Source organism: Vicugna pacos, chromosome 32 (assembly GCF_048564905.1).
Source record: "Vicugna pacos chromosome 32, VicPac4, whole genome shotgun sequence".
NCBI lineage: Eukaryota > Metazoa > Chordata > Mammalia > Artiodactyla > Camelidae > Vicugna > Vicugna pacos.
Genome location: NC_133018.1, coordinates 21,174,113 through 21,179,265, shown reverse-complemented (window position 1 = coordinate 21,179,265; position 5,153 = coordinate 21,174,113). Strand labels below are relative to the sequence as shown.

Genomic DNA, 5,153 nt, shown 5'->3' with positions numbered 1-5,153 from the left:
GGCAGGAAACCATCGATCACAGGCTGCCGCCTTCCGCTGGGGAGCTGAGGAAGACCCGGAGACACAGGGCGATGTATCACAGGACACGACCGAGTGGATGCCCAGCTGTCCACACACCGGCAAGGAAGTCTCAGGCCACACCTTCCCAGGCCTTTCCCCAAACTGCGAACGTGAAATCTAGCAGCCAGGCAGAAGGGCTGACCTCCCCAAATTCAATTTGCAAGGTCAACCATGCAAGAACCCAGGCCTAATAGAATTGTCACATCTGCGTCACAGCCATTTACAATGTGCTCTTGCCGGGGCTGAACATGAAAGCAATTATGTGATACATGCTTTGGCAAGAAACTGAGGTCCCCACCAGGGAGAGAGACACTGCCGAGTCAGGTTATTTAAAAAAAAGAGAGAGAGAAGAAAAGAAAGAAAAAAAGGAAACCACAAAAACGTATTCATTATGAAAATGTGAAAAATTTCCACATCCCCAGAAATCACATATGAAGACTTAAGGACTGGAATCCTTTTGAAAGCTCCATTGTCTTAACAGTATAAATAGCATTCTCTCTTCTCTGAAAAAACCCCACAATTTCAATCAAGCTGGAATAATGGGAAGTACCATTCATGGAATGCTGTCTTTAAAAATTTCATGACACATGAATTGATTCTCCTCCAAATCTAATTAGAGGCTCAGGCATACGAGAGGGTTTGTGACGGCATCAAAGTGACTTGGAAACCGTACGTGGTAACTGATTTTTTTTCCACTGGGGTACGACTTTTTTTTTTTTAATCAATCTAACACATTCAAGAACTAACCCCCCCCCCACAAAAAAAATCACAAAATGAGGTTTTATCAAAAGAAGCATTCTCTCCTTTCTTTGGGGAGCTCTTTCCAAAAGGCTCAGGAGGAAGGTCAGGGCCAGCATCTGGAGCCAGCCCGCCTGGGCTGGAATCTGACCCCGCGCGACCTCGGGCAAGTTCGTTGAACTTGGTGCCTCTTTCCCCATATCTGCAAAATGGGGATAATGATGATTTCGACCTCCCAGGCTCGCAGTCAGGATTATGGCCTTGGAACAGCGCCTGGCACATCACGAGAACCATAGCAACGTTAGCTGTCGTCAGCAGCAGCCAGCCTAAGGCCCAGACAGATGGCTCCCACCCATGACGCTGTGGTCCTGAGCCCCATCCATGACAGAAGGACAGCTCACCAGACCATCCAGCGGGAGCCACAGCCCTTGGCCACCAGGACAGCCCAGACTGACGGAAAACAAGCTTGTTCGTTGCCTTTGGCAACAGGCACCTGGCCGGCAGTGCACAGAGGGGCCCCAGGCGGTCATTATCAAAACTGCAGGCCCACCGTCTGCTTGATGCAGTGCGACATTCACCAGCTCCTTCCAGCCCAGCCTGGGCGGGAAACGAGAACCAGCCGCTCCCTCCTGCAAACTCCTGTCCGCCATCTCCAGTTCCCACCAGTGGTCCTCAAGCATTGCTCGTCTGCGGGCGAGACCCCTGCTCCAGGTGACTCACGGGCTTCCTTCCTACATGGGACCACTGACTGGGCAGTGTCCTGGCTCTCCCAGGAAACACTGTCAGGAAAGGGGCTATGGATACAAACAAAGGCAGCACACTGCTTAGGCGGGCTGCAGATAGGCTGCCTGGGCTCAAACCCCAGTTCCACCCCCTATTGGCCTAATGACCTCAGGCAAGTTAACCTCTGAACCTCAGCTTCCATTCTCAGGAAACAGGGATCATTAAAGCATCTTCTTCATGGGACCATTCTGAGGACTGAGTGAGTGCTTCGAGCAAGTGCCTCTATCACCTAAACGTTCAGTGAGGGTTTGTTCTATGAGTGGTTTCTTCTAGTGCCCAGCCCACATGCCAGAATTAACAGAAATTGACTTTATTTTTCCCCAAAATTAACTGAATTTCTTTCATGAACCCCCCACACTCCTAAGGACACGAAGTTAATCTCAGTCGCGTGTGGGGCGTCCCCCTCTCCCCTCAGGGTTGTGTACACCTGGGCAGGGGGTGTGTCCTGCCCTAGCAGGGATGGAGGGAAAACTTTCTCATCAGCATCTCCTGCCACTGTGGTACCCACCTAGGTCTCTTCCTTGCTCCCTGGATCACCTCTGGCAGAACTGAGGATGTTGATGATAACAGATCTCGCAGGGCTGCCTGAGGTCAAATGAATGAAAGGATGCAAAACCCTTAGAATGCCATCCAGCCCATGCCAGGTGATCTGTGTTAGCTGTTAGCACCAAGTGATTTCCAGAGAAGCTGTGAAATCTGCCAATTCTAAATTAGATCCAAATAATAAAATAATTCTGAAAGCCAACCAAGACATATCTGCAGTCGAGATTTGAATCCTTGGCCATTGGTTGGAGACTTCTGTTCCTTATTGTAAAGTTCGTGGTTCACGATAGTCTCATATTACAGATGGGAAAAGTTGAGGCCCTGAGTGGTTGAGAAACTTTCCCAGTGTGACCCAGTTGATCCAGCCAGGACTTGAACCCAGAGAGTCAGCTCCAGAGCCAGCCCTCCTAGGCCTGTGCTTCCCACTTAATGGCTGTCACCATGAGACAAAGCAGGCTTCTGCTGTCCCCAGCTTCCCTAGGGCTATGCCTGACCCTCTTCCTGTATTTCCATCACCAGCTTTGGCCCTGCTTTAAAGGAGCCCTACTCTGATCACTACTGCTGCATAATTACTCAAAAATTAGTCACATAGAACAAAACGAATTTCATTCTATTTCATGGATTCCAGGGGTCAGGAATTCAGGCAGGGCTCGACTGGGTGATTCTTCTGTTCCATATGGTGTCAGGTGAGGTCACTCAATGACATTCAGCTGGCAGATGGCTGATCTAGAGGGTCTAACATGGCTCCATACGTGCGGCCAGTGCCTTGGCAGGGATGGCTGGAAGGCTGGACACTGCTGGAACTTTGGCCCAGAGCGCCTCCACGTGGCTTCTGCGGCATGGTGACCTCAAGGTCGTCAGACTTCTTCTGTGGTGGTGGACTCCACTGCCACACTGTCTGTGGTACCTCTCTTCGCAGAGGAAATGCAGCTCCCAGAGTGTTACAATTTTATAAGATGGATTTATCCCAGATGGAGTTGCTTCTCCCCAAAAGGTGACCTGCCTTAGTTTAAATCTGGCTGATCCTCAAAATCCAGTTCCTGTGTTTGTGCAAAGAATTCTCATTTGTGTTCATGACATGTGAACATTCAGAACCAGGAAAACAAAGTCTTTTCACTAAGCCTCGATTTAGGAACTCTCCCAGGCATGATGTGGGCAATTCTTTAATTCTCTAGCCCTCCTAAAACAAGGTCCTCACTAAACAGATTCACATCCATCCGCCTGCATTTGGGGAACCACTGCCACAAGCAGGGCCAATTCAGCTGCGAATGAGGCAGGACCCTCAGCTCGAAATCCAGCAGCAGCGCTTCTTCCTGACCTGGGATTCTGCCACGTCACTGACACCGCGTAACTCTGCTGAGTGGGGGGTGCTGGTGTCATCACAACCCACCCCCACTGCTCAGAGAGGGTAAGTAACATCTCTGTGGCCACACAGACAGAGGAAGAGACATAATTCAGATCCAAGCAGTTGGTTCCAGGGTAGGGTTGCCAGATTTAGCAAAACTACAGGATGCTCAGTTAAGTTTGAATTTCAGATAAACAGTGAATACTTTTTTGGTATAAATATGTCCTGTGTAGTATTTGGGATATACTAACACTAAAGTTATTCACTCCCCTGAAAATCAAATTTAACTGAGCCTTCTGTATTTCTATCTGGCAACCCAATTCCAGAGCCCATGCTTTTAACCGCTACACCCCCACCACCCTTACAGATGCTATGAGAACATGATACTGAATCCTAATCACGCTGTCCCAGCTCCTGCATCCTGCTGTGATGCAGCCATAAGAGATGGCTTTCTGTCATGGTGCCAATCCCAATTCAAATGAGCACTTTACTGAAGGCTTCCTCTGTGGCTGGGACCAGGGAGTGGGATACAGAGAAGAGTTAAAGGAGTTAAGGGAGGAAGATTTCAACCCTCAAGGGCCTGAGTGGGGCCGAGGGGACAGGACTTAACACATAATAAAGGTGCCAAGTGGACTGTGATCACACCTGCTGGGGCCTGCGCCTTTGAGACGGTGCATTTGTTTTCCATTGCTTCATAATAAATTATCACAAACTTAGTGGTTAAAACAACACATATATTACCTCACCATTTTCGTTGGCCGAAACTCCAGGCAGTGCTTAGCTGGTTCTCAGCTCAGGGTCTCACAAGGCTCAATCAAGGGGGAAGCTGGGCTGGGTTCTCATCTGGAGGCCCAATTTGGGGAGGATCACCTTCCAAGCTCCCTCAGATTGTTGGCAGAATTCATTTCCTTGTGGCTGAAGAAGACATGGTTATTTTACCCACACAGCGCCCTCCCTCCAACCTGTCCCTGGCCCAGCACAGGACGGGGCTGCAGAGGACTAAGATTAGCCAAATGCTAGAGTCCCACAAACTTTTGAAAACAAACCTAAGATTTCAGAGCTTTGCTTTGCAGAATTTATGTTATGGAAAAACAGAGCACATTTCTCCCCACCCCACCCCTTTTCTTGATCTGGAAATTCTAACAGTCACCAGGACTCCCTTGTTTTCCTAGCAACCTAAGGTTTATTGTGTCGGGGTTGGGGCAGGGAGAGACAGAGGTTAGAGTGTCTCCTAGAGAAACAGAACCAGGGAGGAAAAAAGGTAAGTGCTGGCACCTGAAACAAGATGAAAAGAAACAGAGGGGCTGGTTGCTGCCTCTGCTTCCTGAAGGAAAGCCACGAGCAACCCACCTCCGCCACCTTCAGCCCGGGTGACTGGGCGCAGCTGCTTCAGGTGGTTCCTCTGGTTCGCAGCGGGCTGGGGAGTCATGTGAGCCAGGCCTGGCCAATCAGCATTCTCTCCTCCTGGCCACAGCGATTAGCAGCCGGCTGGGGAGTCATGTGACCCAGGTCTGGCCAATCAGCATTCTCTCCTCCTGGCCACAGTGATTGGCTCAGGCTTGAGCATGTGATCCAAACAGTCCAATGAGCTTCATCATGGGAACTCTAATCAGAACCACAAGGGGGAAAGAATTTACCCTCGCAGCACTGTGAGGACAGAAGCCGGGAGGTGTTAAGTGTTCAT

General features: G+C 49.8%; 1 long non-coding RNA gene across 1 annotated transcript; it reads right to left on the bottom strand.

Annotated features, from left to right (window-relative positions):
* Positions 1-2,966: 2,966 nt before the first annotated feature.
* Positions 2,967-4,913, bottom strand: LOC116276619 (uncharacterized). Its single transcript, XR_012066171.1, has 3 exons — positions 4,820-4,913; positions 4,216-4,384; positions 2,967-3,164 (listed from the first exon to the last, which is right to left on the bottom strand). It is a non-coding gene; the product is annotated as an uncharacterized lncRNA (long non-coding RNA).
* Between the last annotated feature and the right edge of the window lie 240 nt (positions 4,914-5,153).